General features: G+C 47.9%; 1 protein-coding gene across 5 annotated transcripts in view; it reads left to right on the forward strand.

Moving 5' to 3' along the window:
* LOC110496750 (CYFIP-related Rac1 interactor A) overlaps nucleotides 1–26,500 on the forward strand; it is a 101,621-nt gene that overhangs the window by 32,159 nt on the left and 42,962 nt on the right. The window contains exon 2 of one of the 5 annotated variants that reach the window (XM_036953613.1): nucleotides 9,749–9,836. The exons of the other annotated variants lie outside the window; for them this stretch is intronic. The gene's annotated coding sequence lies outside the window, so the exon portion shown is untranslated. The remainder of the gene's footprint in view (nucleotides 1–9,748; nucleotides 9,837–26,500) is intronic. 5 annotated transcript variants of the gene reach the window in all.

Here is a 26,500-nt window from a genome sequence, read left to right on the forward strand (position 1 = left end):
TCACCTGTCCAAGGAAGAAAGGAAGGAAGGAAGGAAGGAAGGAAGGAAGGAAGGAAGGAAGGAAGGACTGTCTCTTTTCTGGAAAGCATGGGATTAGATCATTTGATTATCTTTGATCTGGTCTCCGTGGGGTTGCTACGGATAGCGTGCCTATAGGCTATCAGTCAGATCAATCCACTGGTCGCGTGGAGAGAGAGAGACACAGGAACACATGGAAAAGAAGAAGAGATTAAAGGGAAGAGGGTCAGAGAGGGGAGAGCTGGGAAACCAAACAGATAGAGGAAGTAGAGAATAGAGGGTCAGAGAGGGGAGAGCTGGGAAACCAAACAGATAGAGGAAGTAGAGAATAGAGGGTCAGAGAGGGGAGAGCTGGGAAACCAAACAGATAGAGGAAGTAGAGAATAGAGGGTCAGAGAGGGGAGAGCTGGGAAACCAAACAGAGAGAGGAAGTAGAGAATAGAGGGTCAGAGAGGGGAGAGCTGGGAAACCAAACAGATAGAGGAAGTAGAGAATAGAGGGTCAGAGAGGGGAGAGCTGGGAGAGCTGGGAAACCAAACAGAGAGAGGAAGTAGAGAATAGAGGGTCAGAGAGGGGAGAGCTGGGAAACCAAACAGAGTGAGGAAGTAGAGAATAGAGGGCCAGAGAGGGGAGAGCTGGGAAACCAAACAGATAGAGGAAGTAGAGAATAGAGGGTCAGAGAGGGTAGAGCTGGGAGAGCTGGGAAACCAAACAGATAGAGGAAGTAGAGAATAGAGGGTCAGAGAGGGGAGAGCTGGGAAACCAAACAGATAGAGGAAGTAGAGAATAGAGGGTCAGAGAGGGGAGAGCTGGGAGAGCTGGGAAACCAAACAGAGAGAGGAAGTAGAGAATAGAGGGTCAGAGAGGGGAGAGCTGGGAAACCAAACAGATAGAGGAAGTAGAGAATAGAGGGCCAGAGAGGGGAGAGCTGGGAAACCAAACAGAGAGAGGAAGTAGAGAACAGAGGGTCAGAGAGGGGAGAGCTGGGAGAGCTGGGAAACCAAACAGATAGAGGAAGTAGAGAATAGAGGGCCAGAGAGGGGAGAGCTGGGAGAGCTGGGAAACCAAACAGAGAGAGGAAGTAGAGAATAGAGGGTCAGAGAGGGGAGAGCTGGGAAACCAAACAGATAGAGGAAGTAGAGAATAGAGGGTCAGAGAGGGGAGAGCTGGGAAACCAAACAGAGAGAGGAAGTAGAGAATAGAGGGCCAGAGAGGGAGAAAGAATGAGAGACAGAGTGTGCATCCCAAATTGCACCCAATTCCCTACATAGTGCACTACATTTTACATCGGTCTGGAGGGCTCTGGTCAAAAGTGGTGCACTATTAGGAGAAATCGGATGCCATTTGGGATGTAGATATGAGACTGACTTATTCTCATTATTATCTGATGAATAATGAAGACAGAGAAGAGATTGTGTCTAGATAACAACCTAATCACTGCACTAGATTGGCCTACAAAAGCTGTGTTTAAACCCTAATGCTGTTTTACAAATCCGACCCAGGGCCCCAAAAAAATATAATTGAGTGAACTAGAACCCTTTGGATCCGATTATAAAGTCAATTTTTTTCCGTTCATCTTCATCCACACGAGTCAAAACAAAGATGGCTTCCTCAAAACACATTATGACCAACTTCTCGTTTCAAATACACATTTCCCTCTTTGCATCTGGTTTGGGTGACAGTGTCAGCATCACTTGATGACAGGTTTCACTCAACTAGCCTTTGGCACGGGAGTGCTTTAGGGACTGTATTTGGTGTGACACCACTGATGAGACCATTTGTCATGACGCGACGGAGGGGACTGTATTTGGCGTGACACCACTGATGAGACCATTTGTCATGACGCGACGGAGGGGACTGTATTTGGCGTGACACCACTGATGAGACCATTTGTCATGACGCGACGGAGGGGACTGTATTTGGCGTGACACCACTGATGAGACCATTTGTCATGACGCGACGGATGGGACTGTATTTGGCGTGACACCACCCATGAGACTATTCCTCATGAAGTGACCGGGGGGGACTGTATTTGGCGTGACACCACCCATGAGACTATTCCTCATGAAGTGACCGGGGGGGACTGTATTTGGCGTGACACCACCCATGAGACTATTCCTCATGAAGTGACCGGGGGGGACTGTATTTGGCGTGACACCACTAGTGGTCCAGCTCCTCTCTCCTTTTCTCCAGTCTATCTATCGCCAACGCCGCTCCGCTATTCCAGGGGATGGAGACTGGCAGCCATACCCTCTAACCCTCCCCATACCCTCTTCCCCTCCCCATACCCTCTTACCCTCCCCATACCCTCTTCCCCTCCCCATACCCTCTTCCCCTCCCCATACCCTCTTCCCCTCCCCATACCCTCTTCCCCTCCCCATACCCTCTTCCCCTCCCCATACCCTCTTACCCTCCCCATACCCTCTTCCCCTCCCCATACCCTCTAACCCTCCCCCATACCCTCTTACCCTCCCCATACCCTCTAACCCTCCCCATACCCTCTTCCCCTCCCCATACCCTCTAACCCTCCCCATACCCTCTTACCCTCCCCATACCCTCTTACCCTCCCCCATACCCTCTTACCCTCCCCCATACCCTCTTCCCCTCCCCATACCCTCTAACCCTCCCCATACCCTCTTACCCTCCCCCATACCCTCTTACCCTCCCCCATACCCTCTTCCCCTCCCCATACCCTCTTACCCTCCCCATACCCTCTTCCCCTCCCCATACCCTCTTACCCTCCCCCATACCCTCTTCCCCTCCCCATACCCTCTAACCCTCCCCATACCCTCTTACCCTCCCCCATACCCTCTTACCCTCCCCATACCCTCTTACCCTCCCCATACCCTCTTCCCCTCCCCATACCCTCTTACCCTCCCCCATACCCTCTTCCCCTCCCCATACCCTCTAACCCTCCCCATACCCTCTTCCCCTCCCCATACCCTCTTACCCTCCCCATACCCTCTTCCCCTCCCCATACCCTCTTACCCTCCCCCATACCCTCTTCCCCTCCCCATACCCTCTTACCCTCCCCATACCCTCTTCCCCTCCCCATACCCTCTTACCCTCCCCCATACCCTCTTCCCCTCCCCATACCCTCTAACCCTCCCCATACCCTCTTCCCCTCCCCATACCCTCTTACCCTCCCCATACCCTCTTCCCCTCCCCATACCCTCTTCCCCTCCCCATACCCTCTTACCCTCCCCCATACCCTCTTACCCTCCCCATACCCTCTAACCCTCCCCATACCCTCTTCCCCTCCCCATACCCTCTTACCCTCCCCATACCCTCTTCCCCTCCCCCATACCCTCTAACCCTCCCCATACCCTCTTCCCCTCCCCATACCCTCTTACCCTCCCCATACCCTCTTCCCCTCCCCCATACCCTCTTACCCTCCCCATACCCTCTAACCCTCCCCATACCCTCTAACCCTCCCCATACCCTCTTACCCTCCCCATACCCTCTAACCCTCCCCCATACCCTCTAACCCTCCCCCATACCCTCTAACCCTCCCCCATACCCTCTAACCCTCCCCCATACCCTCTAACCCTCCCCCATACCCTCTAACCCTCCCCCATACCCTCTAACCCTCCCCCATACCCTCTAACCCTCCCCCATACCCTCTAACCCTCCCCATACCCTCTAACCCTCCCCATACCCTCTAACCCTCCCCCATACCCTCTAACCCTCCCCCATACCCTCTAACCCTCCCCCATACCCTCTAACCCTCCCCCATACCCTCTAACCCTCCCCATACCCTCTTACCCTCCCCATACCCTCTTACCCTCCCCATACCCTCTTCCCCTCCCCATACCCTCTTACCCTCCCCATACCCTCTTCCCCTCCCCATACCCTCTAACCCTCCCCCATACCCTCTAACCCTCCCCATACCCTCTTACCCTCCCCATACCCTCTTCCCCTCCCCATACCCTCTAACCCTCCCCCATACCCTCTTCCCCTCCCCATACCCTCTTCCCCTCCCCATACCCTCTTCCCCTCCCCCATACCCTCTTACCCTCCCCATACCCTCTTCCCCTCCCCATACCCTCTTCCCCTCCCCATACCCTCTTACCCTCCCCATACCCTCTTACCCTCCCCATACCCTCTTACCCTCCCCATACCCTCTTACCCTCCCCATACCCTCTTCCCCTCCCCATACCCTCTTACCCTCCCCATACCCTCTTACCCTCCCCCATACCCTCTTCCCCTCCCCCATACCCTCTTACCCTCCCCCATACCCTCTTCCCCTCCCCCATACCCTCTTCCCCTCCCCATACCCTCTTCCCCTCCCCATACCCTCTTACCCTCCCCCATACCCTCTTCCCCTCCCCATACCCTCTTACCCTCCCCATACCCTCTTCCCCTCCCCATACCCTCTTCCCCTCCCCCATACCCTCTTACCCTCCTCATACCCTCTTCCCCTCCCCCATACCCTCTTACCCTCCCCATACCCTCTTACCCTCCCCATACCCTCTTCCCCTCCCCATACCCTCTTACCCTCCCCATACCCTCTTCCCCTCCCCATACCCTCTTACCCTCCCCATACCCTCTTACCCTCCCCATACCCTCTTCCCCTCCCCATACCCTCTTACCCTCCCCATACCCTCTTCCCCTCCCCATACCCTCTTCCCCTCCTCATACCCTCTTCCCCTCCCCATACCCTCTTACCCTCCCCATACCCTCTTACCCTCTTCCCCTCCCCCATACCCTCTTCCCCTCCCCCATACCCTCTTCCCCTCCCCCATACCCTCTTCCCCTCCCCATACCCTCTTCCCCTCCCCATACCCTCTTCCCCTCCCCATACCCTCTTACCCTCCCCATACCCTCTTACCCTCTTCCCCTCCCCCATACCCTCTTACCCTCCCCATACCCTCTTCCCCTCCCCCATACCCTCTTACCCTCCCCATACCCTCTTCCCCTCCCCATACCCTCTTCCCCTCCCCATACCCTCTTCCCCTCCCCATACCCTCTTCCCCTCCCCATACCCTCATACCCTCCCCATACCCTCTTCCCCTCCCCATACCCTCTAACCCTCCCCATACCCTCTTCCCCTCCCCATACCCTCTTCCCCTCCCCATACCCTCATACCCTCCCCATACCCTCTTCCCCTCCCCATACCCTCTTCCCCTCCCCATACCCTCATACCCTCCCCATACCCTCTAACCCTCCCCCATACCCTCTTCCCCTCCCCCATACCCTCTTCCCCTCCCCATACCCTCTAACCCTCCCCCATACCCTCTTCCCCTCCCCCATACCCTCTTCCCCTCCACCATACCCTCTTCCCCTCCCCATACCCTCTTCCCCTCCCCCATACCCTCTTCCCCTCCCCCATACCCTCTTCCCCTCCCCCATACCCTCTTACCCTCCTCATACCCTCTTACCCTCCCCATACCCTCTTACCCTCCCCATACCCTCTTCCCCTCCCCCATACCCTCTTACCCTCCTCATACCCTCTTACCCTCCCCATACCCTCTTACCCTCCCCATACCCTCTAACCCTCCCCATACCCTCTTACCCTCCCCATACCCTCTTACCCTCCCCATACCCTCTTACCCTCCCCATACCCTCTTACCCTCTTCCCCTCCCCATACCCTCTTACCCTCCCCATACCCTCTTACCCTCCCCATACCCTCTTACCCTCCCCATACCCTCTTACCCTCTTCCCCTCCCCCATACCCTCTTACCCTCCCCATACCCTCTTCCCCTCCCCATACCCTCTTACCCTCCCCATACCCTCTTACCCTCCCCATACCCTCTTCCCCTCCCCCATACCCTCTTCCCCTCCCCATACCCTCTTACCCTCCCCATACCCTCTTACCCTCCCCATACCCTCTTCCCCTCCCCCATACCCTCTTCCCCTCCCCCATACCCTCTTCCCCTCCCCCATACCCTCTTACCCTCCTCATACCCTCTTCCCCTCCCCCATACCCTCTTCCCCTCCCCCATACCCTCTTCCCCTCCCCATACCCTCTTCCCCTCCCCCATACCCTCTTCCCCTCCCCCATACCCTCTTACCCTCCTCATACCCTCTTACCCTCCCCATACCCTCTTACCCTCCCCATACCCTCTTCCCCTCCCCCATACCCTCTTACCCTCCTCATACCCTCTTACCCTCCCCATACCCTCTTACCCTCCCCATACCCTCTAACCCTCCCCATACCCTCTTACCCTCCCCATACCCTCTTACCCTCCCCATACCCTCTTCCCCTCCCATTACCCTCTTCCCCTCCCCTCCCCATACCCTCTAACCCTCCCCCATACCCTCTTCCCCTCCCCATACCCTCTTCCCCTCCCCCATACCCTCTTACCCTCCCCATACCCTCTTACCCTCCCCATACCCTCTTACCCTCCCCATACCCTCTTCCCCTCCCCATACCCTCTTCCCCTCCCCATACCCTCTAACCCTCCCCCATACCCTCTTCCCCTCCCCATACCCTCTAACCCTCCCCATACCCTCTTACCCTCCCCATACCCTCTTACCCTCCCCATACCCTCATACCCTCCCCATACCCTCTTACCCTCCCCATACCCTCTTACCCTCATACCCTCCCCATACCCTCTTACCCTCCCCATACCCTCTTACCCTCCCCATACCCTCTTCCCCTCCCCATACCCTCTAACCCTCCCCATACCCTCTTACCCTCCCCATACCCTCTTACCCTCCCCATACCCTCATACCCTCCCCATACCCTCTTACCCTCCCCATACCCTCTTACCCTCATACCCTCCCCATACCCTCTTACCCTCCCCATACCCTCTTACCCTCCCCATACCCTCTTACCCTCCCCATACCCTCTTACCCTCCCCATACCCTCTTCCCCTCCCCATACCCTCTTCCCCTCCCCATACCCTCTAACCCTCCCCATACCCTCTTACCCTCCCCATACCCTCTTACCCTCCCCATACCCTCTTACCCTCCTCATACCCTCTTACCCTCCCCATACCCTCTTACCCTCATACCCTCCCCATACCCTCTTACCCTCCCCATACCCTCTTACCCTCCCCATACCCTCTTCCCCTCCCCATACCCTCTTCCCCTCCCCATACCCTCTTCCCCTCCCCATACCCTCTAACCCTCCCCATACCCTCTTACCCTCCCCATACCCTCTTACCCTCCCCATACCCTCATACCCTCCCCATACCCTCTTACCCTCCCCATACCCTCTTCCCCTCCCCATACCCTCTTCCCCTCCCCATACCCTCTTCCCCTCCCCATACCCTCTAACCCTCCCCATACCCTCTTACCCTCCTCATACCCTCTTACCCTCCCCATACCCTCTTACCCTCCCCATACCCTCTTACCCTCCCCATACCCTCCCCATACCCTCCCCATACCCTCTTACCCTCCCCATACCCTCTTACCCTCCCCATACCCTCTTCCCCTCCCCATACCCTCTTACCCTCCCCATACCCTCTTCCCCTCCCCATACCCTCTTACCCTCCCCATACCCTCTTACCCTCCCCATACCCTCCCCATACCCTCCCCATACCCTCTTACCCTCCCCATACCCTCTTACCCTCCCCATACCCTCTTCCCCTCCCCATACCCTCTTACCCTCCCCATACCCTCTTCCCCTCCCCATACCCTCTTACCCTCCCCATACCCTCTTACCCTCATACCCTCTTACCCTCCCCATACCCTCTTACCCTCCCCATACCCTCTTACCCTCCCCATACCCTCTTACCCTCCCCATACCCTCTTCCCCTCCCCATACCCTCTTCCCCTCCCCATACCCTCTTACCCTCCCCATACCCTCTTCCCCTCCCCATACCCTCTTACCCTCCCCATACCCTCTTCCCCTCCCCATACACTCTTACCCTCCCCATACCCTCTTCCCCTCCCCATACCCTCTTACCCTCCCCATACCCTCTTCCCCTCCCCATACCCTCTTACCCTCCCCATACCCTCTTACCCTCCCCATACCCTCTTACCCTCCCCATACCCTCTTACCCTCTTACCCTCCCCCATACCCTCTTACCCTCCCCATACCCTCTTCCCCTCCCCATACCCTCTTACCCTCCCCATACCCTCTTACCCTCCCCATACCCTCTTACCCTCCCCATACCCTCTTACCCTCTTACCCTCCCCCATACCCTCTTACCATCCCCATACCCTCTTACCCTCCCCATACCCTCTTACCCTCCCCATACCCACTTACCCTCATACCCTCCCCATACCCTCTTACCCTCACCATACCCTCTTACCCTCCCCATACCCTCTTCCCCTCCCCATACCCTCTTACCCTCCCCATACCCTCTTACCCTCACCATACCCTCATACCCTCCCCATACCCTCTTCCCCTCCCCATACCCTCTTACCCTCCCCATACCCTCTTACCCTCCCCATACCCTCTTACCCTCCCCATACCCTCTTACCCTCTTACCCTCCCCCATACCCTCTTACCATCCCCATACCCTCTTACCCTCTCCATACCCTCTTACCCTCACCATACACTCTTCCCCTCCCCATACCCTCTTCCCCTCCCCATACCCTCTTACCCTCCCCTCTTTTTTTTTCAGTGTTTGATCAGTCAAATTGGTGCCCACCCACGCACACACACACACATACACCTGTATACACACACACACACACACACCTACACACACACACACACGTCACTACAAAGGGGAATAATGCTCATTTGAGAAGCAGCACATACAGTAGAGACTTGGACCCCTGGTCTATGGAGAATGAGTGACCTTCAAAGAGCTGAATATAGCTTCTAGGTTACACAGTATCAGGCCTCTCAATGAAACATTTTCCTTGGTGGCACTAGTGCTCACACCTTTTTTAAATTTTACCTTTATTTAACTAGTCAGTTAGTCAGTGAAGAACAAATTCTTATTTTCAATGACGGTATGTGTGTATGTGTGTGCGCGTGTGTGTGCGTGTTCAGGGGCAGAACAACAGATTTGTACCTTGTCAGCTCGGGGGTTTGAACTTGCAACCTTCCTAGTCCAACGCTCTAACCACTAGCTACCCTGTCGCACCTTAAAAAAAGTTAGGAGCACATCAGGAAATTTAGGAGCACCAGAATATATATAAATATATTTTTTATTGATTGAGATACAACCTATATTGGGCCTATATGAGAATAATGAATTTAATTAATACATTTTTATTTAATTAATATATATTAATAATAAATTCAAACTAATTTTGAAGCACATGTTGTTGCCCTAGAAAATAATATGTAACATTGTAAATACATGAGTTTTATTATAAAGGAATAACATTACCTGTCATTGAAATTACAACATCAATTATGGAATATTGGGGTTTTACATTGTGTAAAAAGCACTATTTTCCTATTGAGATGAATTACGTTTGAAATGGTACACTGTCTCTTTAAAAAAAACGTCAGGTTTGTGACAACAACATGCTAGTGATTCTCTCATTCATTCGGTGTTTTTGATCATTGTTCTCCCGAAGAAGAAGCTGTCCTTTTCTTTCCGTGGCCCAGATGTTTACCTGGGCCCAGTTTCCCGATAGCAATGGACCTTTGGCTTACATGTGTTTTAACGAAGCAAGTGTAAAAATAAGGGCCGACAATGTTACACCCATTTCCCAAAACACCACGCAGTGCACTTGTTACAAAGTGAAACTAAACTGTGACTTTATAGGAGCTGTCCCGTGCTGAAAATAATTACAGAATATAGGCCAGAAAGCTCGATGTAGCACTTAAACGAATTATGGATATTTATTTTCAGCTTTTTTTTTTTTTTACAGACAGACAGACACAAAGACGTGTAGACAGAGTGGGAGATGAGGTTTACAGGGGACAGAGGGAGCCTTGGGGGAGAGCTGCCTTCATTGAGTGAGTCTGTCAGATCCACTCAGACTGAACTCTAAGACATGTACGCACACACACACATACACCCCCCCCCCCCACACACACACACACACACACACACACAACCCCCCCCACACACACACACGCACACACACACACACACACACACCCCCCCCCACGCACACACACACACACACACACACCCCCACCCACACAGACACACACGCACGCACACACAACCCCCCCACACACATACACCCCCCACACACACACATACGCCCCCCCCCCCCCCCCCCCACACACACACACACGCACAAACACACGCACAAACACACGCACTCTGACCCATATGAACTAGTGTTGTAAGCTATAAGAACAAAGGGTAGAGTCTGTCTGTAGAGTAACGTGGGTCTGTCTGTCTGTAGAGTAATGTGGGTCTGTCTGTCTGTAGAGTAACGTGGGTCTGTCTGTCTGTAGAGTAATGTGGGTCTGTCTGTCTGTAGAGTAATGTGGGTCTGTCTGTCTGTAGAGTAACGTGGGTCTGTCTGTCTGTAGAGTAATGTGGGTCTGTCTGTCTGTAGAGTAATGTGGGTCTGTCTGTCTGTAGAGTAATGTGGGTCTGTCTGTCTGTAGAGTAACGTGGGTCTGTCTGTCTGTAGAGTAATGTGGGTCTGTCTGTAGAGTAACGTGGGTCTGTCTGTCTGTAGAGTAACGTGGGTCTGTCTGTCTGTAGAGTAATGTGGGTCTGTCTGTAGAGTAACGTGGGTCTGTCTGTCTGTAGAGTAACGTGGGTCTGTCTGTCTGTAGAGTAACGTGGGTCTGTCTGTCTGTAGAGTAATGTGGGTCTGTCTGTCTGTAGAGTAACGTGGGTCTGTCTGTCTGTAGAGTAACGTGGGTCTGTCTGTCTGTAGAGTAATGTGGGTCTGTCTGTCTGTAGAGTAACGTGGGTCTGTCTGTCTGTAGAGTAACGTGGGTCTGTCTGTCTGTAGAGTAATGTGGGTCTGTCTGTCTGTAGAGTAATCTGGGTCTGTCTGTCTGTAGAGTAACGTGGGTCTGTCTGTCTGTAGAGTAATGTGGGTCTGTCTGTCTGTAGAGTAACGTGGGTCTGTCTGTAGAGTAACGTGGGTCTGTCTGTCTGTAGAGTAACGTGGGTCTGTCTGTCTGTAGAGTAACGTGGGTCTGTCTGTCTGTAGAGTAATGTGGGTCTGTCTGTCTGTAGAGTAATGTGGGTCTGTCTGTCTGTAGAGTAATGTGGGTCTGTCTGTCTGTAGAGTAACGTGGGTCTGTCTGTCTGTAGAGTAATGTGGGTCTGTCTGTAGAGTAACGTGGGTCTGTCTGTAGAGTAATGTGGGTCTGTCTGTCTGTAGAGTAATGTGGGTCTGTCTGTCTGTAGAGTAATGTGGGTCTGTCTGTCTGTAGAGTAACGTGGGTCTGTCTGTCTGTAGAGTAACGTGGGTCTGTCTGTCTGTAGAGTAATGTGGGTCTGTCTGTCTGTAGAGTAATGTGGGTCTGTCTGTAGAGTAACGTGGGTCTGTCTGTCTGTAGAGTAATGTGGGTCTGTCTGTCTGTAGAGTAATGTGGGTCTGTCTGTCTGTAGAGTAATGTGGGTCTGTCTGTCTGTAGAGTAATGTGGGTCTGTCTGTCTGTAGAGTAATGTGGGTCTGTCTGTAGAGTAACGTGGGTCTGTCTGTAGAGTAATGTGGGTCTGTCTGTCTGTAGAGTAATGTGGGTCTGTCTGTCTGTAGAGTAATGTGGGTCTGTCTGTCTGTAGAGTAACGTGGGTCTGTCTGTCTGTAGAGTAACGTGGGTCTGTCTGTCTGTAGAGTAATGTGGGTCTGTCTGTCTGTGAGTAATGTGGGTCTGTCTGTCTGTAGAGTAATGTGGGTCTGTCTGTAGAGTAACGTGGGTCTGTCTGTAGAGTAATGTGGGTCTGTCTGTCTGTAGAGTAATGTGGGTCTGTCTGTCTGTAGAGTAACGTGGGTCTGTCTGTCTGTAGAGTAATGTGGGTCTGTCTGTCTGTAGAGTAATGTGGGTCTGTCTGTCTGTAGAGTAACGTGGGTCTGTCTGTCTGTAGAGTAACGTGGGTCTGTCTGTCTGTAGAGTAACGTGGGTCTGTCTGTCTGTAGAGTAATGTGGGTCTGTCTGTCTGTAGAGTAATGTGGGTCTGTCTGTCTGTAGAGTAACGTGGGTCTGTCTGTCTGTAGAGTAATGTGGGTCTGTCTGTCTGTAGAGTAATGTGGGTCTGTCTGTCTGTAGAGTAACGTGGGTCTGTCTGTCTGTAGAGTAACGTGGGTCTGTCTGTCTGTAGAGTAATGTGGGTCTGTCTGTCTGTAGAGTAATGTGGGTCTGTCTGTCTGTAGAGTAACGTGGGTCTGTCTGTCTGTAGAGTAACGTGGGTCTGTCTGTCTGTAGAGTAACGTGGGTCTGTCTGTCTGTAGAGTAACGGGGGTCTGTCTGTCTGTAGAGTAACGTGGGTCTGTCTGTCTGTAGAGTAATGTGGGTCTGTCTGTCTGTAGAGTAATCTGGGTCTGTCTGTCTGTAGAGTAACGTGGGTCTGTCTGTCTGTAGAGTAATGTGGGTCTGTCTGTCTGTAGAGTAACGTGGGTCTGTCTGTAGAGTAACGTGGGTCTGTCTGTCTGTAGAGTAACGTGGGTCTGTCTGTCTGTAGAGTAACGTGGGTCTGTCTGTCTGTAGAGTAATATGGGTCTGTCTGTCTGTAGAGTAATGTGGGTCTGTCTGTCTGTAGAGTAATGTGGGTCTGTCTGTCTGTAGAGTAACGTGGGTCTGTCTGTCTGTAGAGTAATGTGGGTCTGTCTGTAGAGTAACGTGGGTCTGTCTGTAGAGTAATGTGGGTCTGTCTGTCTGTAGAGTAATGTGGGTCTGTCTGTCTGTAGAGTAATGTGGGTCTGTCTGTCTGTAGAGTAACGTGGGTCTGTCTGTCTGTAGAGTAACGTGGGTCTGTCTGTCTGTAGAGTAATGTGGGTCTGTCTGTCTGTAGAGTAATGTGGGTCTGTCTGTAGAGTAACGTGGGTCTGTCTGTCTGTAGAGTAATGTGGGTCTGTCTGTCTGTAGAGTAATGTGGGTCTGTCTGTCTGTAGAGTAATGTGGGTCTGTCTGTCTGTAGAGTAATGTGGGTCTGTCTGTCTGTAGAGTAATGTGGGTCTGTCTGTCTGTAGAGTAATGTGGGTCTGTCTGTCTGTAGAGTAACGTGGGTCTGTCTGTCTGTAGAGTAACGTGGGTCTGTCTGTCTGTAGAGTAACGTGGGTCTGTCTGTCTGTAGAGTAACGTGGGTCTGTCTGTCTGTAGAGTAACGTGGGTCTGTCTGTCTGTAGAGTAACGTGGGTCTGTCTGTCTGTAGAGTAATGTGGGTCTGTCTGTCTGTAGAGTAACGTGGGTCTGTCTGTCTGTAGAGTAATGTGGTTCTGTCTGTCTGTAGAGTAATGTGGGTCTGTCTGTCTGTAGAGTCATGTGGGTCTGTCTGTCTGTAGAGTAATGTGGGTCTGTCTGTCTGTAGTGTAATGTGGGTCTGTCTGTCTGTAGAGTAATGTGGGTCTGTCTGTCTGTAGAGTAACGTGGGTCTGTCTGTCTGTAGAGTAATGTGGGTCTGTCTTTCTGTAGAATAACGTGGGTCTGTCTGTCTGTAGAGTAATGTGGGTCTGTCTGTCTGTAGAGTAATGTGGGTCTGTCTGTCTGTAGAGTAACGTGGGTCTGTCTGTCTGTAGAGTAATGTGGGTCTGTCTGTCTGTAGAGTAACGTGGGTCTCTCTGTAGAGTAACGTGGGTCTGTCTGTAGAGTAACGTGGGTCTGTCTGTAGAGTAACGTGGGTCTGTCTGTCTGTAGAGTAATGTGGGTCTGTCTGTAGAGTAACGTGGGTCTGTCTGTCTGTAGAGTAACGTGGGTCTGTCTGTCTGTAGAGTAATGTGGGTCTGTCTGTCTGTGAGTAATGTGGGTCTGTCTGTCTGTAGAGTAATGTGGGTCTGTCTGTAGAGTAACTTGGGTCTGTCTGTAGAGTAATGTGGGTCTGTCTGTCTGTAGAGTAATGTGGGTCTGTCTGTCTGTAGAGTAACGTGGGTCTGTCTGTCTGTAGAGTAATGTGGGTCTGTCTGTCTGTAGAGTAATGTGGGTCTGTCTGTCTGTAGAGTAACGTGGGTCTGTCTGTCTGTAGAGTAACGTGGGTCTGTCTGTCTGTAGAGTAACGTGGGTCTGTCTGTCTGTAGAGTAATGTGGGTCTGTCTGTCTGTAGAGTAATGTGGGTCTGTCTGTCTGTAGAGTAACGTGGGTCTGTCTGTCTGTAGAGTAATGTGGGTCTGTCTGTCTGTAGAGTAATGTGGGTCTGTCTGTCTGTAGAGTAACGTGGGTCTGTCTGTCTGTAGAGTAACGTGTGTCTGTCTGTCTGTAGAGTAATGTGGGTCTGTCTGTCTGTAGAGTAATGTGGGTCTGTCTGTCTGTAGAGTAACGTGGGTCTGTCTGTCTGTAGAGTAACGTGGGTCTGTCTGTCTGTAGAGTAACGTGGGTCTGTCTGTCTGTAGAGTAATGTGGGTCTGTCTGTCTGTAGAGTAATGTGGTTCTGTCTGTCTGTAGAGTAATGTGGGTCTGTCTGTCTGTAGAGTCATGTGGGTCTGTCTGTCTGTAGAGTAATGTGGGTCTGTCTGTCTGTAGAGTAACGTGGGTCTGTCTGTCTGTAGAGTAACGTGGGTCTGTCTGTCTGTAGAGTAATGTGGGTCTGTCTGTCTGTAGAGTAACGTGGGTCTGTCTGTCTGTAGAGTAACGTGGGTCTGTCTGTCTGTAGAGTAATGTGGGTCTGTCTGTCTGTAGAGTAATCTGGGTCTGTCTGTCTGTAGAGTAACGTGGGTCTGTCTGTCTGTAGAGTATTGTGGGTCTGTCTGTCTGTAGAGTAACGTGGGTCTGTCTGTAGAGTAACGTGGGTCTGTCTGTCTGTAGAGTAACGTGGGTCTGTCTGTCTGTAGAGTAACGTGGGTCTGTCTGTCTGTAGAGTAATGTGGGTCTGTCTGTCTGTAGAGTAATGTGGGTCTGTCTGTCTGTAGAGTAATGTGGGTCTGTCTGTCTGTAGAGTAACGTGGGTCTGTCTGTCTGTAGAGTAATGTGGGTCTGTCTGTAGAGTAACGTGGGTCTGTCTGTAGAGTAATGTGGGTCTGTCTGTCTGTAGAGTAATGTGGGTCTGTCTGTCTGTAGAGTAATGTGGGTCTGTCTGTCTGTAGAGTAACGTGGGTCTGTCTGTCTGTAGAGTAACGTGGGTCTGTCTGTCTGTAGAGTAATGTGGGTCTGTCTGTCTGTAGAGTAATGTGGGTCTGTCTGTAGAGTAACGTGGGTCTGTCTGTCTGTAGAGTAATGTGGGTCTGTCTGTCTGTAGAGTAATGTGGGTCTGTCTGTCTGTAGAGTAATGTGGGTCTGTCTGTCTGTAGAGTAATGTAGGTCTGTCTGTCTGTAGAGTAATGTGGGTCTGTCTGTAGAGTAACGTGGGTCTGTCTGTAGAGTAATGTGGGTCTGTCTGTCTGTAGAGTAATGTGGGTCTGTCTGTCTGTAGAGTAATGTGGGTCTGTCTGTCTGTAGAGTAACGTGGGTCTGTCTGTCTGTAGAGTAACGTGGGTCTGTCTGTCTGTAGAGTAATGTGGGTCTGTCTGTCTGTGAGTAATGTGGGTCTGTCTGTCTGTAGAGTAATGTGGGTCTGTCTGTAGAGTAACGTGGGTCTGTCTGTAGAGTAATGTGGGTCTGTCTGTCTGTAGAGTAATGTGGGTCTGTCTGTCTGTAGAGTAACGTGGGTCTGTCTGTCTGTAGAGTAATGTGGGTCTGTCTGTCTGTAGAGTAATGTGGGTCTGTCTGTCTGTAGAGTAACGTGGGTCTGTCTGTCTGTAGAGTAACGTGGGTCTGTCTGTCTGTAGAGTAACGTGGGTCTGTCTGTCTGTAGAGTAATGTGGGTCTGTCTGTCTGTAGAGTAATGTGGGTCTGTCTGTCTGTAGAGTAACGTGGGTCTGTCTGTCTGTAGAGTAATGTGGGTCTGTCTGTCTGTAGAGTAATGTGGGTCTGTCTGTCTGTAGAGTAACGTGGGTCTGTCTGTCTGTAGAGTAACGTGGGTCTGTCTGTCTGTAGAGTAATGTGGGTCTGTCTGTCTGTAGAGTAATGTGGGTCTGTCTGTCTGTAGAGTAACGTGGGTCTGTCTGTCTGTAGAGTAACGTGGGTCTGTCTGTCTGTAGAGTAACGTGGGTCTGTCTGTCTGTAGAGTAATGTGGGTCTGTCTGTCTGTAGAGTAATGTGGTTCTGTCTGTCTGTAGAGTAATGTGGGTCTGTCTGTCTGTAGAGTCATGTGGGTCTGTCTGTCTGTAGAGTAATGTGGGTCTGTCTGTCTGTAGAGTAACGTGGGTCTGTCTGTCTGTAGAGTAATGTGGGTCTGTCTGTCTGTAGTGTAATGTGGGTCTGTCTGTCTGTAGAGTAATGTGGGTCTGTCTGTCTGTAGAGTAACGTGGGTCTGTCTGTCTGTAGAGTAATGTGGGTCTGTCTGTCTGTAGAGTAACGTGGGTCTGTCTGTCTGTAGAGTAATGTGGTTCTGTCTGTCTGTAGAGTAATGTGGGTCTGTCTGTCTGTAGAGTCATGTGGGTCTGTCTGTCTGTAGAGTAATGTGGGTCTGTCTGTCTGTAGTGTAATGTGGGTCTGTCTGTCTGTAGAGTAATGTGGGTCTGTCTGTCTGTAGTGTAATGTGGGTCTGTCTGTCTGTAGAGTAATGTGGGTCTGTCTGTCTGTAGAGTAACGTGGGTCTGTCTGTCTGTAGAGTAATGTGGGTCTGTCTGTCTGTAGAGTAACGTGGGTCTGTCTGTCTGTAGAGTAATGTGGTTCTGTCTGTCTGTAGAGTAATGTGGGTCTGTCTGTCTGTAGAGTCATGTGGGTCTGTCTGTCTGTAGAGTAATGTGGGTCTGTCTGTCTGTAGTGTAATGTGGGTCTGTCTGTCTGTAGAGTAATGTGGGTCTGTCTGTCTGTAGAGTAACGTGGGTCTGTCTGTCTGTAGAGTAATGTGGGTCTGTCTTTCTGTAGAATAACGTGGGTCTGTCTGTCTGTAGAGTAATGTGGGTCTGTCTGTCTGTAGAGTAATGTGGGTCTGTCTGTCTGTAGAGTAACGTGGGTCTGTCTGTCTGTAGAGTAATGTGGGTCTGTCTGTCTGTAGAGTAACGTGGGTCTCTCTGTAGAGTAACGTGGGTCTGTCTGTAGAGTAACGTGGGTCTGTCTGTAGAGTAACGTGGGTCTGTCTGTCTGTAGAGTAATGTGGGTCTGTCTGTAGAGTAACGTGGGTCTGTCTGTCTGTAGAGTAACGTGGGTCTGTCTGTCTGTAGAGTAATGTGGGTCTGTCTGTCTGTAGAGTAACGTGGGTCTGTCTGTCTGTAGAGTAACGTGGGTCTGTCTGTCTGTAGAGTAACGTGGGTCTGTCTGTAGAGTAGCGTGAGTCTGTCTGTAGAGTAACGTGGGTCTGTCTGTCTGTAGAGTAATGTGGGTCTGTCTGTCTGTAGAGTAATGTGGGTCTGTCTGTAGAGTAACGTGGGTCTGTCTGTCTGTAGAGTAACGTGGGTCTGTCTGTCTGTAGAGTAACGTGGGTCTGTCTGTCTGTAGAGTAATGTGAATCTGTTCTCTTTGTGTTGCTGAGGAGGGGATGTGGAGGGGAGCAGGAACGGAGATACCCACAACACCACATGGAAACACAAACACACACACACACACACACACACACACACTCAATTGGAAATCTTGTACACAGAGGTTAAACATGCACCTCTGATCATGGGAATGCTGCCTAACTCTCCACACCTCATAACATGAAAACAAATAGCTGTGATTATTACCAGACCGGTTATAAATGTTTTACCTGCTACTCTAAAGAGAATAATTCAACAGAGAAATGCAGCCCGCGAGCTCAACCACGGTACTCACATATTAATACATTCAGTAGTTACAACAATGATTCACGTGCGGTACCAGAGTGTTGAGACATAATAATGACACTCAAATATCCTTACGTACATATTATTTACAAAGCCTGGTAGCATATTCGTCAACAAAGCCTGGTAGTATATTCCTCAACAAAGCCTGGTAGTATATTCCTCAACAAAGCCTGGTAGTATATTCCTCAACAAAGACTGGTAGCATATTCCTCAACAAAGCCTGGTAGTATATTCCTCAACAAAGCCTGGTAGCATATTCCTCAACAAAGCCTGGTAGTATATTCCTCAACAAAGCCTGGTAGTATATAACTCAACAAAGCCTGGTAGCATATTCCTCAACAAAGCCTGGTAGTATATTCCTCAACAAAGCCTGGTAGTATATTCCTCAACAAAGCCTGGTAGTATATTCCTCAACAAAGCCTGGTAGTATATTCCTCAACAAAGCCTGGTAGTATATAACTAAACAAAGCCTGGTAGTATATTCCTCAACAAAGCCTGGTAGTATATTCCTCAACAAAGCCTGGTAGTATATTCCTCAACAAAGCCTGGTAGTATATTCCTCAACAAAGCCTGGTAGTATATTCCTCAACAAAGCCTGGTAGTATATTCCTCAACAAAGCCTGGTAGTATATTCCTCAACAAAGCCTGGTAGTATATTCCTCAACAAAGCCTGGTAGTATATTCCTCAACAAAGCCTGGTAGCATATTCCTCAACAAAGCCTGGTAGTATATTCCTCAACAAAGCCTGGTAGTATATTCCTCAACAAAGCCTGGTAGTATATTCCTCAACAAAGCCTGGTAGTATATTCCTCAACAAAGCCTGGTAGTATATTCCTCAACAAAGCCTGGTAGTATATTCCTCAACAAAGCCTGGTAGTATATTCCTCATCAAAGCCTGGTAGTATATTCCTCAACAAAGCCTGGTAGCATATTCCTCAACAAAGCCTGGTAGTATATTCCTCAACAAAGCCTGGTAGTATATTCCTCAACAAAGCCTGGTAGTATATTCCTCAACAAAGCCTGGTAGCATATTCCTCAACAAAGCCTGGTAGTATATTCCTCAACAAAGCCTGGTAGTATATTCCTCATCAAAGCCTGGTAGTATATTCCTCAACAAAGCCTGGTAGCATATTCCTCAACAAAGCCTGGTAGTATATTCCTCATCAAAGCCTGGTAATATATAACTCAACAAAGCCTGGTAGCATATTCCTCAACAAAGCCTGGTAGTATATTCCTCAACAAAGCCTGGTAGTATATTCCTCAACAAAGCCTGGTAGTATATAACTCAACAAAGCCTGGTAGCATATTCCTCAACAAAGCCTGGTAGTATATTCCTCAACAAAGCCTGGTAGTATATTCCTCAACAAAGCCTGGTAGTATATTCCTCATCAAAGCCTGGTAGTATATTCCTCATCAAAGCCTGGTAGTATATTCCTCAACAAAGCCTGGTAGTATATTCCTCATCAAAGCCTGGCAGCATATTCCTCAACAAAGCCTGGTAGTATATTCCTCAACAAAGCCTGGTAGTATATTCCTCATCAAAGCCTGGTAGTATATTCCTCATCAAAGCCTGGTAACATATTCCTCAACAAAGCCTGGTAGTATATAACTCAACAAAGCCTGGTAGTATATTCCTCAACAAAGCCTGGTAGTATATTCCTCAACAAAGCCTGGTAGTATATTCCTCAACAAAGCCTGGTAGTATATTCCTCAACAAAGCCTGGTAGTATATTCCTCAACAAAGCCTGGTAGTATATTCCTCATCAAAGCCTGGTAGTATATTCCTCAACAAAGCCTGGTAGCATATTCCTCAACAAAGCCTGGTAGTATATTCCTCAACAAAGCCTGGTAGTATATTCCTCAACAAAGCCTGGTAGTATATTCCTCAACAAAGCCTGGTAGCATATTCCTCAACAAAGCCTGGTAGTATATTCCTCAACAAAGCCTGGTAGTATATTCCTCATCAAAGCCTGGTAGTATATTCCTCAACAAAGCCTGGTAGCATATTCCTCAACAAAGCCTGGTAGTATATTCCTCATCAAAGCCTGGTAATATATAACTCAACAAAGCCTGGTAGCATATTCCTCAACAAAGCCTGGTAGTATATTCCTCAACAAAGCCTGGTAGTATATTCCTCAACAAAGCCTGGTAGTATATAACTCAACAAAGCCTGGTAGCATATTCCTCAACAAAGCCTGGTAGTATATTCCTCAACAAAGCCTGGTAGTATATTCCTCAACAAAGCCTGGTAGTATATTCCTCAACAAAGCCTGGTAGTATATTCCTCAACAAAGCCTGGTAGTATATTCCTCAACAAAGCCTGGTAGTATATTCCTCATCAAAGCCTGGTAGTATATTCCTCATCAAAGCCTGGTAGTATATTCCTCAACAAAGCCTGGTAGTATATTCCTCATCAAAGCCTGGTAGCATATTCCTCAACAAAGCCTGGTAGTATATTCCTCAACAAAGCCTGGTAGTATATTCCTCATCAAAGCCTGGTAGTATATTCCTCAACAAAGCCTGGTAGCATATTCCTCAACAAAGCCTGGTAACATATTCCTCAACAAAGCCTGGTAGTATATTCCTCAACAAAGCCTGGTAGTATATTCCTCATCAAAGCCTGGTAGTATATTCCTCATCAAAGCCTGGTAGTATATTCCTCAACAAAGCCTGGTAGTATATTCCTCAACAAAGCCTGGTAGTATATTCCTCATCAAAGCCTGGTAGTATATTCCTCAACAAAGCCTGGTAGCATATTCCTCAACAAAGCCTGGTAACATATTCCTCAACAAAGCCTGGTAGTATATTCCTCAACAAAGCCTGGTAGTATATTCCTCATCAAAGCCTGGTAGTATATTCCTCAACAAAGCCTGGTAGTATATAACTCAACAAAGCATGCATTTTCCATTACATACACAAATCTGTCATCTCTACAAAAACACCAGAATTTAGCAACAAAAACACTCGTATTCTGCCTTAATTCAGCAACAAAAACACTCGTATTCTGCCTTAATTCAGCTATAAAAACACTCTTATTCTGCCTTAATTCAGCTATAAAAACACTCTTTCTGCATTGATGACGTATTGTCTAAGAAAACAGGCATGCAGCAATCAGCTCTATACAGTGATATCACTTTCACTCAATTCCTTTGTGTTCCACGGTCAGTCAGAAATGTAATTTAGGACATTACACGGTAGGGGTCAAGTGTAGCTCAAATATCCAAGACCTTAATATCCAAGACCTTAATATCCAAGACCTCGCTCTCCCTTTTGCTTTGTCAGCCCTGCAGGGGCGAAACACAATGAAGCACCATGCTTATTTGCAATTGTCCTTTCATGAGGCTATTACGTGTGTGTGTGTGTGTGTGTGTGTGTGTGTGTGTGTGTTTGTGTGCGTTTGTGTGTGTCAAATCAAATTGTATTTGTCACACGCGCTGAGTACAACGGGTGTAGACTTTACCGTGAAATGTTTGCTTATGAGCCCTTCCCAACGATGCAGTTTTAAAAATGTATATTTGATTTTAATAATAATACAAGAGGAATAAAAAACACAGGAAATCAAATCAAATGTATTTGTCACATACACATGGTTAGCAGATGTTAATGCGAGTGTAGCGAAATGCTTGTGCTTCTAGTGCAGTAATAACCAACGAGTAATCTAACCTAACAATTCCACAACTACAACCTTATACACACAAGTGTAAAGGGATAAAGAATATGTACATAAAGATATTAATGAGTGATGGTACAGAACGGCATAGGCAAGATGCATTAGATGGTATCGAGTACAGAATATACATATGAGATGAGTAATGTAGGGTATGTAAACAAAGTGGCATAGTTTAAAGTGGCTAGTGATACATGTATTACATAAAGATGCAGTAGATGATATAGAGTACAGTATATACATATACATATGAGATGAATAATGTAGGGTATATGTAGACATTATATTAAGTAGCATTGTTTAAAGTGGCTAGTGATATATTTTACATCAATTTCCATCAATTCCCATTATTAAAGTGGCTGGAGTTGAGTCAGTGTGTTGGCAGCAGCCACTCAATGTTAGTGGTGGCTGTTTAACAGTCTGATGGCCTTGAGATAGAAGCTGTTTTTCAGTCTCTCGGTCCCAGCTTTGATGCACCTGTACTGACCTCGCCTTCTGGATGATAGCGGGGTGAACAGGCAGTGGCTCGGGTGGTTGTTGTCCTTGATGATCTTTATGGCCTTCCTGTGACATCGGGTGGTGTAGGTGTCCTGGAGGACAGGTAGTTTGCCCCCGGTGATGCGTTGTGCAGACCTCAATACCCTCTGGAGAGCCTTATGGTTGAGGGCGGAGCAGTTGCCGTACCAGGCGGTGATACAGTCCTACAGGATGCTCTCGATTGTGCATCTGTAGGAAGTACCATATCTAGGAAGTACCAGATCGATGTGGAGCTATATACAGGAAGTACCAAATCAATGTGGAGCTATATACAGGAAGTACCAGATCAATGTGGAGCCATATACAGGAAGTACCAGATCAATGTGGAGCGATATACAGGAAGTACCAGATCAATGTGTAGGCTATATACAGGAAGTACCAGATCAATGTGGAGCATTTTACAGGAAGTACCAGTTCAATGTGAAGCTATATACAGGAAGTACCAGATCAATGTGGAGCATTTTACAGGAAGTACCAGATCAATGTGGAGCTGTATACAGGAAGTACCAGATCAATGTGGAGCTGTATACAGGAAGTAGCAGATCAATGTGGAGCTATATACAGGAAGTACCAGATCAATGTGGAGCTATATACAGGGAGTACCAGTACCAGATCAATGTGGAGCTATAAACAGGGAGTACCAGATCAATGTGGAGCTATATACAGGAAGTACCAGATCAATGTGAAGCTATATACAGGAAGTACCAGATCGATGTGGAGCTATATACAGGAAGTACCAGATCAATGTGAAGCTATATACAGGAAGTTCCAGATCAATGTGGAGCTATATACAGGGAGTACCAGTACCAGACCAATGTGCATAGGTACGATGTATTTGACTTAGATATGTACATGAAGGCAGGGTAAAGTGACTAGGCATCAGGATAGATAATAATAAGGTATTTGAGGTAGATATGTACATGAAGGCAGGGTAAAGTGACTAGGCATCAGGATAGATAATAATAAGGTATTTGAGATTGATATGTACATGTATTGTGTCGGTATGAGTATGTGTGTGCATTTGTAGTATACAGGTGTGCCTTGTTACAAGTGAATTTGTGCAATTAATGCTTATTAAGGAAAGGCACACCTGTTAATTGAAATGCATTCCAGGTGACTACCTCATGAAGCTGGTTGAGAGAATGTCAAGAGTGTGCAAAGCTTTCATCAAGGCAAAGGGTGGCTACTTTGAAGAATCTCAAATATAAAATGTATTTTGATTTGTTTAACACTTTTTTGGTTACTACATGATTCCATATGCGTTATTTCATTGTTTTGATGTCTTCACTATTTTGCAGAGAGCCACATCAATTTACCGAAATACTCATTATAAATGTAGATGAAAATACAAGTGTTATACATGGAACTTTAGATACACTTCTCCTTAATGCAACCGCTATGTCAGATTACAAAAAAGCTTTACGGAAAAAGCACACCATGCAATAATCTGAGTACGACGCTCAGAGACAAAACAACCCAAACAGATATCCGCCATATTGTGCAGTCAACAGAAGTCAGAAATAACATCATAAATATTCACTTACCTTTGATGATCTTCATCAGAATGCACTCCCAGGAATCCCAGTTCCACGGTAAATGTTTGTTTTGTTCGGTAATGTCCATAATTTATGTCCAAATAGCTTATTTTGTTAGCGCGTTTGATAAACAAATCAAAACTCACGAAGCGCGTTCACTAGATGCAGACGAAATGTCAAAAAGTTCCGTTACAGTCCGTAGAAACATGTCAAACGATGTATAGAATCTATCTTGAGGATGTTTTTGACATAAATCTTCAATAATGTTCCAACCGGAGAATTCCTTAGTCTGTAGAAAAGCAATGGAACGAGAGCTACCTCTCACGTGAACGAGCGTCACGAGCTCAAAGCATTCTGACAGACCTCTGACTCATTCCCCTCTCATTTGGCCCCACTTAACAGTAGAAGTCTCAAACAAGGTTCTAAAGATGGTTGACATCTAGTGGAGGCCTTAGGAAGTGCAACATGACCAATAGGGAATGAGTTGAAAAACGACCAACGTCAGATTTTCCACTTCCTGGTTGGATTTTTTTCTCAGGTTTTTGCTTGCCATATGAGTTCTGTTATACTCACAGACATCATTCAAACAGTTTTAGAACCTTCAGAGTGTTTTCTATCCAAATATACTAATAATATGCATATATTAGCAACTGGGACTGAGGAGCAGGCAGTTTACTCTGGGCACATCTGGGCACCTTGTTCATCCAAACTACTCAATACTGCCCCCAGCCATGAGATGTTTTAACTCCTGCCATCTCCCGTTCACTCTACAGTGATGCTTAAATAACTCCTTCCATCTCCCGTTCACTCTACAGTGATGCTTAAATAACTCCTGCCATCTCCCGTTCACTCTACAGTGATGCTTAAATAACTCCTGCCATCTCCCGTTCACTCTACAGTGATGCTTTAACTCACTGTGACTGATGTCACTTCCCATCTACTCTAAAAGACTAGCCATTTGTGAATCCACATCTATTCTCCTCTACTCTACTTATTTTCTCTCTATATATATATATGTATTTTGTATGTGTGAGAGAGAGAGAGATCAGGTCATGATCAGTTGAGCTCCTGAATAAAAAATCAAAAAATAGATTTAGATAAACTTAGATTTCTTGTCAGGAACATATACAGGATTCTACCCTCCACTATGTCACCATGACATATACAGGATACTACCCTCCATAACTCTATGTCACCAGGACATATACAGGATACTACCCTCCACAACACTATGTCAACAGGACATATACAGGATACTACCCTCCACAACACTATGTCACCAGGACATATACAGGATACTACCCTCCACAACATAACCTTCACCATGTCACCAGGACATATACAGGATACTACCCTCCACAACACTATGTCACCAGGACATATACAGGATACTACCCTCTACAGCACTATGTCACCAGGACATATACAGGATACTACCCTCCACAACACTATGTCACCAGGACATATACAGGATACTACCCTCCACAACACTATGTCACCAGGACATATACAGGATACTACCCTCTACAACACTATGTCACCAGGACATATACAGGATTCTACCCTCCACTATGTCACCATGACATATACAGGATACTACCCTCCACAACTCTATGTCACCAGGACATATACAGGATACTACCCTCCACAACACTATGTCACCAGGACATATACAGGATACTACCCTCCACAACACTATGTCACCAGGACATATACAGGATACTACCCTCCACAACATAACCTTCACCATGTCACCAGGACATATACAGGATACTACCCTCCACAACACTATGTCACCAGGACATATACAGGATACTACCCTCCACAACACTATGTCACCAGGACATATACAGGATACTACCCTCTACAACACTATGTCACCAGGACATATACAGGATACTACCCTCTACAACACCATGTCACCAGGACATATACAGGATACTACCCTCCACAACACTATGTCACCAGGACATATACAGAATACTACCCTCCACAACACTATGTCACCAGGACATAAACAGGATACTACCCTCCACAACATAACCTTCACTATGTCACCAGGACATATAAAGGATACTACCCTCCACAACACTATGTCACCAGGACATATACAGGATACTACCCTCTACAACACTATGTCACCAGGACATATACAGGATACTACCCTCTACAGCACTATGTCACCAGGACATACAGTGCCTTGCGAAAGTATTCGGCCCTCTTGAACTTTGCGACCTTTTGCCACATTTCAGGCTTCAAACATAAAGATATAAAACTGTATTTTTTTGTGAAGAATCAACAACAAGTGGGACACAATCATGAAGTGGAACGACATTTATTGGATATTTCAAACTTTTTTAACAAATCAAAAACTGAAAAATTGGGCGTGCAAAATTATTCAGCCCCCTTAAGTTAATACTTTGTAGCGCCACCTTTTGCTGCGATTACAGCTGTAAGTCGCTTGGGGTATGTCTCTATCAGTTTTGCACATCGAGAGACTGAAATTTTTTCCCATTCCTCCTTGCAAAACAGCTCGAGCTCAGTGAGGTTGGATGGAGAGCATTTGTGAACAGCAGTTTTCAGTTCTTTCCACAGATTCTCGATTGGATTCAGGTCTGGACTTTGACTTGGCCATTCTAACACCTGGATATGTTTATTTTTGAACCATTCCATTGTAGATTTTGCTTTATGTTTTGGATCATTGTCTTGTTGGAAGACAAATCTCCGTCCCAGTCTCAGGTCTTTTGCAGACTCCATCAGGTTTTCTTCCAGAATGGTCCTGTATTTGGCTCCATCCATCTTCCCATCAATTTTAACCATCTTCCCTGTCCCTGCTGAAGAAAAGCAGGCCCAAACCATGATGCTGCCACCACCATGTTTGACAGTGCTGTGTTGCTTTTACGCCAAACATTACGTTTTGCATTGTTGCCAAAAAGTTCAATTTTGGTTTCATCTGACCAGAGCACCTTCTTCCACATGTTTGGTGTGTCTCCCAGGTGGCTTGTG

Source organism: Oncorhynchus mykiss, chromosome 18 (genome assembly GCF_013265735.2).
Source record: "Oncorhynchus mykiss isolate Arlee chromosome 18, USDA_OmykA_1.1, whole genome shotgun sequence".
Taxonomy (NCBI): Eukaryota; Metazoa; Chordata; class Actinopteri; order Salmoniformes; family Salmonidae; genus Oncorhynchus; species Oncorhynchus mykiss.